Raw genomic sequence first — 13304 nt, forward strand, 5'->3', positions numbered from 1 at the left:
ATAATTCAAGCTGAGTATGGTAATACGTTTCTAAATCAAATGATTCCTCAGGAGGACATAAAAATGAAAAGAGGAAAATCAAATGCAAATTAGTTGTATATTCAATGTTTCAAATCACTACCTTCAAACTGAGCTGTGTGAAAAGATAAAACTATTTTTTGTATATTTCTTTTTTATTGAAGTATAGTCAGCTTACAATGTTTTGTCAGTTTCTGGTGTACAGCATAATGCTTCAGTCATACATAAACATACATGTATTATTTTTAATGAATGTTTTCAACTTACTTACATCCACATAGCTTAACATGCTATATCTAGTCTAGTATATATTTGAGGACATATTTTAAAAGTCAGTGAAGTGTAGCTATAGTAAATAATGAACTAAAAATGCTTATGGCTGTAGGGGTATATTTGGAAATAGATTCAAGAACATAGATTAAGTGACATACAAATTTAATGCTATTGTTGCATTCAGTCTACCCTTTCCCTTGCTCCACGAGTCCATACTTTTTATGTTCTGTAAATATGAGTTTTGATTCTGAAATGTTTCTGTTACAATTTCTTTTACTGAAAGATGCAAGAAAATGAAGAAGCCCAATTAAAGCAACATCCGCCAAGTCAATAGTGAGATCTCTTGTAAGTGTCGGACACGACGTAGGGGTCGGAGCTTTACAGGGTGAGAGCGTTTTAGGTCCTGAGTGACTGCATCTCGGGAAGACGAGGATACGGAATCAGTTCCCGGCTCAAGCTCTGCCGTGGCCCCTCTCACTTAGGATAAAACCAAAGCACTTAGAGCAGCTTCCAGGCACCGCACGCTCTGTCTGCATGGCGACCCCCGACCTCGTCCGCCTCTCTCCCAGGCACTCTGCCCAGCCCAGGCCCCACCCCCTAATCCCTCCGCCCTGCTCCCACTTCAGGGCACCTGCGCGGCCTGTCTGACGCTGCTTCCTCTGACTCGCTCATGTCCTGTAAGCATCTGCTTAAATATTACCTTTCTGGTAAAAACTACCACTGTATTTTTCATTGTAACCCATTCCATATCCCAGTCGCTTCAAAACTAAACCATCAGGATAACAGCTCACCTTGCTGTATTGTTTGCTGCTTTTCATGACATTTAATGGCTTTTAAAAATACTGTGTGATTCTCCTGGGCATATATCCAGAAGGAACCCTACTTCAAAAAGACACCTGCACCCCAGTGTTCGTAGCAGCACTATTTACAATAGCCAAGATATGGAAACACCTCAATGCCCATCAACAGATGACTGGATAAAGAAGATGTGATATATTTATACAATGGAATACTACTCAGCCATAAAAAACAACATAATGCCATTTACAGCAACATGGATGGACCTGGAGAATGTCATTCTAAGTGAAGTAAGCCAGAAAGAGAAAGAAAAATACCATATGAGATCGCTTATATGTGGAATCTTAAAAAAAAAAAAGAAAGAAAAGAAAAAGACAAACATAAATACAAAACAGAAACAGACTCACAGACATAGAATACGAACTTGTGGTTGCCAGTGGGGAGGAGAGTGGGAAGGGACAGACTGGGAGATCGAAATTTGTAGATACTGACAGGTATATATATAAAATAGGTAAACAAGATTATATTGTATAGCACAGGGAAATATATACAAGCTCTTGTGGTAGCTCACGGTGAAAAAGAATGTGGCAAAGAATATATGTATATTCATATATGACTGAAAACTTGTGCTTTACACTGAAATTGGCACAACATTGTAAACTAACTATAACTCAATAAAATAAAATTTTTTTTAAAAAGAGCATAAGTATCACAACGGGCTGACCATTAAAAAAATACTGTGTGATTTACTTACGTATTTAATTTTCTGTATATCTATCTATATCCCCATAGAATGTAAACAGCAAAAAAGCAGACTGGTTGCTATGGTCTGACTGTGTCCCCGTAAGTGCACTCGCTGCCACCTCAATGCCCAGTGTGGCGGTGTCAGCAGGCAGAGCTGCTGGGGAAGATTAGACCAGGGGCGGAGCCGCCCTTGTGAAAGAGACCAAGGGAGCGCCCTCGTGCCGGCCACCAGGCGAGGACACAGTGAGAGGTGGGCGCTCTGCAACCCGGAAGGGGGCCTCGCCCAACCGTGCCCCCCCATTTCCGACTCCGTCTCCAGCACTGTGACAGATTTCTCCTGTTTATCAGCCGCCCTAGGGGGTGATTTTGTTATAGCAGCCTGAACGGGCTAAGACTATTGTTCATCTGCTTTGTTCGTTAACGTGTCCCAATCGCCTGAAACAATGCGTAGCTCACACTGAATGCAGTTCTCCCTTGACCAACACCGGGCGGCGCTGCGCAGGTCTGCTCCGACGTGGGTTCTCCAGCCTCTGCGAGGCGCAGGGCTCAGATGTACTCAGTAAATAGGAGAAGCATGGTTAGGTGATGCTGGCAGTGATGGTGACGCTGACCACGATGAGTGATTACCCTGTCTTCTACCCGGGGCTAAGAAACGTGCTTCCATGATTGCCCCCAAATCCCCCCCAAATACTATGGCACCTGGATATTATGATTCTTATTTTGTCAATGAAAATTAAAACCCATGACTTGAGAAGCTGAGGAATATGTCCCAAATTCCACAGCTGGTAAACCACCTGAGCTTGGTCTGTCATATTTCAAAGTCAGCGTTCTTACCCTGTATAAGTCTATCATCCCTAAAGTCGTAATTCAGGGGAGTTAATTTTATGCTTGCTTGGACCTCTAACCAATAAAAGAATTATGTTTATTGTATACGGTCAGTATCTTGAATATGCTATACTGCAGTGTTCATCATGTCTTTTAACAAATCCATTTGATTTTTAGACACAGTTATTATTTATCTCCCTTCTAGTCACTGTATAAAACTCCGTGAATTCATTCTTACAGTTAGCCTGTGAAAGCCCATCAGCACCAATGCATTATTTGGACATGAAACACGTAGAGTGAAGACTTTTATTACCTTGTCTTGCCTGATAACACAAAATCACAAATAAAAGTGACAGGTCGTGGTGGGAGTGATAGTGTCAAGGGCGGGAAAGCAATAAAAGCCTAAAGATTCCAAGTGGCGACGTTAAAAATAAAACACGCAAGAGGGACAATAGTTATTGTCAGCAAGGGGTGTGTGTCATGAAGAGTGGAGGTGGAGATCAGGAAGAAGTGCATAAAGCTAAGCAGATGGGAACCGCCTCCATCTTCCATCAAGTGTGTTACCCCAGCCGCTCGGTGCACCCCCTCTCTTCAGTTTGCTCATTTCCAAATTGGTGATAAAAATAGAGCCTGTCTCAAAGAGGTGTGTAGAGAATAAGGTGAGTTTATACATTTAAAATGGTTAGAATCCGAGCCTAGAGGCGTAAATGTTTTCTATGACCAGCTGCGCGATTCTGATGCGCAGAAATGCATCTCTTTTCTCTCCTGTGATGGACATCAGCTATTGCTGAATGATTGGACCTGCGACGTATCTGCTTAGAAGTAGGAAGATTCTAATTCCAGTCGCTTTAAGACTGTTCCCGTTCCTTCTTTTCCTTCTCGGGAGCATCTGGGCACAGGTGGAAACTGACAACGTCACGACGGAGAAGGCAATAGTCTGTCACCCGAGTTGCCCTCCAGGTCCTCTCCTGGCCCTTGGGCTCATGTTAGCATCCCTACAAATGTCAGTGGTCTTATGACGGCTAGATTTTCCCGCACTCTGCCCGTCTCCATCTGGACCGCCAGCAGCTCACCTATGTTGATCCTTGGAGCTCCAGGAATGACTGAGTTTCCATCATGAGCAGGAAATGGTGGGGAGGGGGCATTAATCCAGGTGCTTTCTCTGCCTCATCAGACAACGTCACTGTTTCACACTAAGGGGGCCTCCCCATGGGGTCACAGAGCCCACTGGGTGGTGACCTCCTCTCAAAGCTCCAAATGAGAAGCAGGGCACAGGGCGCCCCTGCAAGCATATTTCCCCTCAATCTGTGGTTTTTATTGTCTCCTTCTTCCACTCTTGGCCAAAGCCTGGATAATGAAGACACTGAGTCTTCTCTCAGGGAACCAGACAGCATCTTCCTTGTTTCATTCCTTTAAAATCTGCCAGGAGTACTTTTCTCTTCTTACGTGGAAAGACCCTCCCTTACATTGTACTTCACATTTTCCATGTCCTGTGGCTAATAATTAAAATCAACAATAAAAAATCCTCAGTGCACTCAGTCAGATTTAGATTTTGAAATTTCCTAATGTCTTTTCTGCTTTTTTTTTTTAATTGAAGTATAGTCAGTTTACAATGTTGTGTCAATCTCTGGTGTACAGCGAAATAGTTCAGTCATACATATACATAAATATATTCCTTTTCAGATCCTTTTCCATTATAGGTTACTACAAGATATTCAATATAGTTCCCTGTGCAATACAGTAAGACTTATGTTGTTTATCTATTTTATGGATAGTAGTCAGTATCTGCACATCTCGAACTCCCAATTTATCTTTTCCCACCTCTTTCCTCACTGGTAATCATAAGTTTGTTTTCTATCTCTGTGAGTCTCTTTCTGTTTTGTAAGTAAGTTCATTTGTCTTTTTTTTTAATTTCACATATACATGATATCATATGGCATTTTTCTTTCTCCTTCTGGCTTACTTCACTTAGAATGACAATCTCCAGGTCCATCCATCTTGCTGTAAGTGGCATTATTTTATTCTTTTTCATGGCTAAGTAGTATCCCAGTGTGTGTGTGTGTGTGTGTGTGTGTATACATACACACCACAATTTCTGCATATAAGTCCTGAGTTGAACATTGACCTGTCTGTTCAGCCTTAATTGTAGAAAGTGCTAAGTGACAGGGATTCTTGGGAGTCGAAAATACTGTGGATATTAATTCACAAATGATTTAACACTTTGCAAGAATAAGAAAAGGGAAGTCAACTTACATTTGCTAAGTGCCTATTACTATTTCTCAAAGACTTAAAAGTTACCATGGAATGTTCAACTTTTCAAAAAAGTTATAAAGTGAGCTAAAAATAGCTTTTTTTATGCTCAGTACAGTTTGGATTCTATGTAAATAACCATTCTAGGCAGGATGGGATCCTGGTTCTGGTCCCAAGGCTCCTGCTACCATCCCCAACAACACCTTGTGACACATTTACAATCACATGTCACATGTCACATGTCACAGCCTCTATTCCAGCAAGCCTCTATTCCTCTATTCTCATTGGCTGTTTGTCTCCATGTGGTCTTTGCTCTGAATTACTAAGTCAAAATACCCAGAAAGGGCATTCATCTGCTCCTTTTCCCAATTATTTAATTTATTAAATAGTATAATTCCCAATTATTTGATACTATCCCTTTTAAAGCTTTAACTTTTCTCATCTTTCTATATATTGAACTTCCTTATGCTATACAGATTATACAACTTAGCCTTTACCTGTATCTTTCAGATCAGGTAATCTGGACCCATGTTACCTTTATAAAGGGACACATCTAGTAATCAGAAAAAAAGTTTGTTACTCAAAAAAATAATTCAGTATTGTTTGTCAAAATCATTCAACTTTCCCCTGATGTTAATTTTCCTTTCTTACTTCCTAGAATTGATAGGTGTGCTATGAAACCCCAATCTTGCAATTAAAAATATAATAACCTAGTGTTTAAAATGTGTAAGACTGGGGGAGGGTATAGCTCAAGTGGTAAAGTGCAGGCTTAGCAAGCATGAGGTCCTGGGTTCAATCCCCAGTACCTCCATTAAAATAAAACTAATAATAAATAAATAAACCTAATGAACTCCCCCCAAAATAAAAAAAAAAAAAATTAAAATTAAAAATAAGATGTATAAGACCTATATAGAAGTCCAAATATTATTTACTATAAAGTATGCCTGTTAGAAGTTATATATTCTTGTCGTGTTACATCAGATTATTTCCTCATTTAACACAGTCAAAATGCTGTGAAAATTCTATATCCATCTCCACTGGAAGACAGGACATCCTTTCAGGCACAGAGCAGATTTTATTAATCTTACACATTCCCACATGTAGCACCCAGCAAATAGTGGGTACTCAAAAAATGTATCTCATAGTGATTAAATAATACACCTATAATAGAAATAGCTCTTTATTCACCAGAATTAAACAGCTGAATTAGAAAGGAGTTACTTGACCATGACTTTTGAAATACCTAATTACTTGCCTTTGGTCAAATTGATAAGCAAAAACATATGGTATTCATACAGCTATAATTTAGTCTGAAATATTACAGACATTGATGAGAACATGTAACACTGATATATCTCATTTATGAAAATACGAATTAGGATTGTGTCAACTGAGGAAAAACAATTCAAATTCTCATCATCAAGAATATTTAAGTACCTCATCCGTATTTTAATTATCCTTAAGTTATGTTACAGCAAAACATATAGACAGATTGCTATTTAAAACCAAAACGAAACCACAATCAAGGTGTGAAAAAAAAACCTAAAAACTGTAAACAGAGCTTCCTGCCCTGAAGTTACTCTGTTGTTCATATTCCTTATTGGAAATTGACCGTCCATCAATAACTCCGTCACAAGCCGACCTGTTCATTGGCTGACATCTTTCCAGGCTCTCCCACCCAAACACGATGGCCTTCTGATGCCCTGCTTCACTCCTTCGCTGCAAAAATGGCAGGAGACCAGCTGTTTGTAACACACGGACTCTACCTTTAGGGCCAAACCCTACTCCAAATTCTACTACCCCATTAACAAAACCAACTCCGTACCTTTTGGGGAAATTTCCTTTTGAAAAGGTGCTTTTCTACATACTCTATTTTTAATCTGATTCTCAGAACATACATAATGGTGAGGGTGAGAATTTTTAATCCTAAATTATAGGGTTTCTTTTAAAGGCTGTTCCTCAGAGTCATTAAATTATTTTGGTTTAGAAAACCAGAAAAATATGAGGAATCATTAATGAAGCCTACCCCTTTTCTCTCCACCACTCAGACCAGAAATGCAAGTTCAGGGATGATTGGACACAATTCTCCTATTCACAGTCTAAATTCAGGGATGCAGCTTAGGAAAGCGATGCTAAAGGTTGTACTGCCTAAAAGCTGCTCAAGAATAACACTGGAAAGCTGGTGTAATAAATGTTCTTGCTGAATTATGGCTCAAATGTGGGGTTTTCACCTGCAATTATCCTAAATCCTGGCACCTCAAGCATGTTCCTTTTTTTCCTTTGTAATATTTTACTCAAGAATCCCATCTGAGCTGGAATCTTAAAAGGCTCAAAGCTATCCTTGCCTTGACACAAAACTTTGGGGTTTTGTTATGACTGTAACAAGTGATGTTTTTATAATCCTCTGTTTCAGAGCTGAACTGTGAGAAGTACCTTTTGATATTCGGTGATATTATTATTTGCTTTCTTTTTCTGGCAGATGATCTTGGCACTTGAGAGTGTTTTTTCAAACAACGTAGCAATGATACACCCTCCCAGAGTTTGGCTGCTGATTTAGAACAAAAAGTCTGGGTAGTCTCTGGGTAATTCAGTAGTTTCTCAATTTTAAGTGTGTTTAGTTAGATTTTCATTCTTAGATAATTAGCTCTAACTATGAAAATGTTTTATTAATATGTGACCTTAACAAAGAAAAAGACAGGCACTATAAACAATCTTGCATGAGTCTAGTAGCAAAAGTTGAATTGTCCAAAACGGTGATTTCTAACTTAGAAGATGCACCTATAATGTGAAAAGAAAACAAAAGTTGGGTACCACAACTCTGTGGTGCTCTAAGAACCTAGTTTCTTCACTTTATGCCACGTGACTTTATTTTTCCAGATAATAAATGTTGCTTGGCTATCATTTTTATTTACTATCATTTACTATCATTTTTATCATCCTATTTATTTAACAAAAGAATTATGATAAACTACCTCCATTCAGTGAGTTTTAGGGCCATTTCCCTTGGGGGAAAAAAGTGAGAAATGGATTGTATCTTGAAAAGATATAGGACTGATTATGTATGCATATATTTTGTGAAAATGTTTAATTGCAGTTTAAGTTATTTCTTAGTTGATCTAACCTTGAATCTCAGATGTCTCCAACTAATGTAAGATAAAAATTGAAAATTATAGTAAAATATAAATGAATTTATCTCAAATAATATTAATAACTTCAAATAAACTTAGCACATTGCATATAGAAATTCATTTATGCATTTATACATCCTTGTTCATTAGGGGCCCTGTTGCACAAAGGAGGAAGCTGAGGCTTGGAGAGGTGAAACAGGTAGCTTGAATTCCTCCAGTTAGTGAATTCCTGGGCTAACATCTGAACCTAGTTACGACTAAAACAGAAAACCATGATGGGAACCACTTACTGTATGACTGATGAATTATAATATGCAGATCATATATATGTATGGATTGTTTAAAAAAGTACACTGAAGAACACTGGATACAACTATGTCATAAATCATCCGTATGACTTTGGCTATACTGAATACTGAGATTCAATGTCTTCATCCCTAAAATGAAAATAGTACATAGCCAAATTCAATGAAAACTACATTTTAGAGGGTATAAATATGGCGCCAAATTAATCATGACCATTCTTATGATGGTAAGCATTCAAAACAATAACTGGAAACAGAAATGGTTTGCACATGTGAGCATCCCAGCAGCTCCACGTTTCAAAACTCTGTTGGGACTTTCCTGTCAATACCACCGCCACGTATGAGTTACTGCAAGTTGCAATTATGGGACCACAAAAGCCCCAAAACCCCTGAACCTGAGAAATTCCTGTCAGATATAAAAGGAACAGACTTGTATTCTAGTAAAAGAATAACAAACATGATGTTCTTCAGTTGACGAGAAAACACTCACTTTTTAAAAACAGCCTGGATTGTCTGAGCTGGCTTGATCAATTTCTGTTTTAGCTGATTTTCCAATTAGATTGGAATAAAAGCAATTATATCTAACTTATCAGTAGAAGACAAAATAAATCATTCCAAGTGTGACAAAATCTTGTAGAAATTTTTTTTTGCAAGGGAGAGGTAATTAGGTTTATTTGTTTTTAGAAGATGTACTGGGGATTGAACCCAGGACCTTGTACATGCTAACCATGCACTCTATCACTTGAGCTATACTCTCCCCTCTCCAGTGTGACAAAATCTATGCAGTCCTTGGACCTGATGGGCAGGGTGGTGGTGTATGCAGTCTAGCCTTGGTTCTCAGAATCTCACCACCTTCTGGTATACTTTTACTGCAAATACACCTAGGAGTGGACGCTGAGTTATATGTAGGAAGTTGACTACTTTTACTGGACACCACTGGCAATTTGTAATATGAGTGTACCAAATTAACTTAGCAGCAGCTGGAAAGAATTCTTGTTGCTTAACTTGAAACCCTTAAAAATATTTGGTAGTTAAAAAATGGTCCTTTCTCTGTAGTCATTTGGGGGTTCGTGTTAGAGGGTTTGGGTTTTCTTGATGATTAAGATTTTTCTAATATTTTTTGGCCATTTGTTATCCTCTTCAGTAACTGTCTGTGGAGTTCTTAGCCCATTTTTCTATTGCATTGTTTGATTATCATTGATCTGTAAATATTATTTACATACCTTGGATATGAATCATAAGTCAAATGCATGTGAGGCAAAGTACAGTCTTAGAGTCTGTTAACATGCCAGATGATTTTTTCCTTCCTCCATGCTCTTAAATAATCTTGTTTTAGTTGTACAGCTCTTCAATTTAGCATTAGAATTTCCCAAAAAGAAAAAAAATCACCTGCCTTTGAGAAATCTAGGAGGAGAAATTAGGCATGTATATGTATTACATTCCAGAAATACAGTAGTTAGTAACAGGAGAACACGCTTTAATGTAGGCATGTGTCTGTATACGAACCTCTGGGAGTGCTTGTTTCAGCTGTGAAATTACCTATGTTCACACGTAATTTACCTTTGAGGAAATTACCTTTGAGTAAATTACGTGGGTTGATCTCTGAGTCAAACTGAATAGTTAGACCCAGACAAACTAACTTCTGAATCACAGTCATGCAAAGGTATTGTCTCTGCCTCTTTTATCTCTTCGTGTTCTTGCTTTCTGGTGCTGGTGACAAGAGTGCTCGTCTAGGAAGAATGCTTGTTTAAACCAAGATGTTGGTTGTCTTTATCCTGCGGTATGTGAACCGCGTGACTGAGCCAGGTCTACCCAGCACTGGCCGATGTGCAAACTCGAGTTGAAGCTGCAATGTCCAGGTCATTATAGACGATGGATAGATAAATAGACAGACAGACTGTAAACGTTTTAAACCTGCATTTTCTCTTCACATCAATTTAACGTGATCTAAGAAACACAGAGTCAGTCCAACATGCAAAATTTAAGACTTTTATCCTTATTATTACATGTAAGTAGAAAGTTTTTGTTTAGATTACATGAAGGATTGTGTCCTTCCTTTACATGGATAAATTAAAAATAATTTTAGTTATCAGATAATACTATTACAGAAAGAAATTCCAGCTAGCGTACTTAGCCCTTATTTTCAGAAGGTGATACGTAGAGTTTCCATTCAGAATTGCCTGGTTGTTCAATAACAGTGTAGACAGCAAGACCCTGACCCGGCCAACAGAATCCTAAGCTCTGGGTGAGGTCTAAGAATTTGCATTTCTAAAAATTTCCTCATGAGAGATAGACACGTGTTTGAGAAATACTTGCAGAGTCAGGTAATGTACATAACTAGTAAATTATCATATAAACAGATGGTCAAAGTATAATTGGTAATATGGAGTAAACGTTATAATAAATAGAATTCCTTTTTTGAAACATAATGCTATACTTTGGCACCAATGAACTTGACATTTGGGAATAGAAGTTTTGAGTTAAAAATGAATGCTGAAATTTGGAAATGCTTTATTGTTTTTCCTTTTCTAAACACCACCCTTCCATTCCAAGAATATAAAATATTTTGACATAAAATCAGTACGTAGGATAGTTTGGTTCAGCAATGAAGAATCACGGAACACTTATGGACAGAAGGTTGTTATATTGTATTTTCCAATAACATAAATTTACACATGATGAGATAGCCTCACATAATCAAAAGCTTCAGTAAAATTACAGTTGAAATAAAGCCAGTATTTGAACCCAGACCTAGTGCTGTCTTTGCTGATCTCCATGGTCCTTCTACACTATTGAATGTTTCTACTTATTTTTGCTTCACATGGTGATTATCTCCTAGCCAGGTCATAGTTTGTGTTACTAATATGGACAAATATGACCTTGAATAATGTATAATTAAAGCTTTTTGAGGAGCAGGGTGGATGTGCAGTCGAATTTTCTCTGCACACAGTAGCATCTAAGAAAGTCTAATTGAAGCCACTACTCAACTTCTATTGTGAACAAGAGAAAACTCTAACAATAACGTAACTTTCCCCATGGATGTGAACCACACAGGAAGGGGTTTCCTGAGAAGCAGTCAAATTCTTCCTCTTCTTTCTGTTCAAATTAGAAATTAAGTGCATGAGAAAAATGAAATTGAAACAAGACAGAGAGGGTCAACTTTCTACAAAGAAAGCCAAACCTACTTTCCACATTATTTTTATCTGGCAGAACAGATTTTCTGTGTGTGTGTGTGTGTTTTCTTAAAAATATGTGAAGAGTAAATCTTAGACCCTGACTTCACAGGGTTAAATGAGAAATTAAACATGTGTTTCTCTTTGCTGATTTTTCAGGCCCTCCAAATTATTAGTGAACATGCACAAAACATCAGAAACAGACCAGTTGGGGCAATGGCGTCGGAGAAGGGAAGCTATTTTTCAAAGGTGGAAAGTGGGTGGATGAGTAGTGATGTAGATAGGGAACTAGAGGAAAGGGCGCCCTAACTCTGTTCTGATGTGTTTCCATGTATCACAGTTTTCATTCTGGTTGATGCACCAAATACCCTCTTTCCTTGGCCAGTGGGAGCCCCTTCCAGTTGGCTCCTAAGTGTTTTGGACAAGACTCTAATAGCTTTGGCAGCTTCTCTATTCTCCGGTTTGTGAAGCTGATTCAGCCTCATGTTGTATATTATCTGCCCCTAACCTGAAACTGTTTCTTTCCCCAAAGAGCCCTAGATCCTAAGGATGGAAAAGAAGTATTTCAAGGTCATAATCTGGGCAGTCAGTGCGACTATGTCCAGTGAGCTTGTCCACGTCCGCCCAAGTAGCCCTGTCAGCACTGTTGGTTTGGTACGGCCCGTTCTCCCCCGCGTAGTCTTGCTATTTGACCCCTCAGTCATTCGTGTGTGTTCTGTGCATTTCTCTCTGTTGAGTAAAAGGTTTTTACGAATATGTATCTGCATTGTCTGAGTTTTGAGATCTGACAACTGAATATATCATCGTCATGATTTTTAGAAACTCTAGGGGGTCCGTGTCTTGGAGTGTGACACATGAGATGTTATGAACAGAATTCAGGAAAGAATTTAATGTGGTGCTGTCACCGTCTAACATTCCTGAATAAAGACAAAGTGGGGAAAGACTATTGTTCGTGTCTCCGTGTCATCACGGATGACAGGACCAAGGACTAGGGTTACTTGTCTTCTCACTATGACACTTAGCACTACTTCTTGATGAAGTTTTGTGTCTCCTCCTTTTTTATATGTGAACTGTCATGTCTAATTGACAACCTGCAAATGCACTATGACTTGTAACTGTAGTCCCACAAATATGATAAAACATAGAGATTTAGAAGAAATAGTATACATACTGTCTCCTTAAAGGGAATTTTAAATCAATTTCAAGAGAAAAAAACTCATTGATAAAAAAGGTAAAAAAAAGAAGACAGAACAAAAAGCTGTAAAATAATATAGCAGCTATCATATATTAAATATAACATAATATATATAACATATCATTCATATATGATTTTAGAAAGGGAGACCAGTTTGGGTTGGAAATACATCCATTTAATTCATTTATTTACTCACACACCTTCCTCCAGAGTTACTGAAGTGATTTGTAGGAATGCATATGGTGTAAGTGAAAAAAGAGTCACAATGCTCACAATTGTCAAATGAACAAAGAAATTGTGTGAAGAGAAATTTGACTACAAATATTAATAATTTTAGAAATATGCACAACTTACAAATTGAGACTTCTACTTCCATTCATATACTTTAATAATATGAAGTTAAACATTTAGCAATGAAGATATTTAAAACAAAGCTGCTCACCATAGTAATGTCTTAACCACTGAATGCAGCATGAATGGCCAGCTATATGGAAACACTTCCACTAAATGATGATACACTCATGTGATATGTTATTATTAAACTACTAAATATCATGTTTTCAAATAATGTTCAGTGACACGAAAATACTCCTAT

Source organism: Camelus ferus, chromosome 2 (assembly GCF_009834535.1).
Source record: "Camelus ferus isolate YT-003-E chromosome 2, BCGSAC_Cfer_1.0, whole genome shotgun sequence".
Classification (NCBI taxonomy): domain Eukaryota; kingdom Metazoa; phylum Chordata; class Mammalia; order Artiodactyla; family Camelidae; genus Camelus; species Camelus ferus.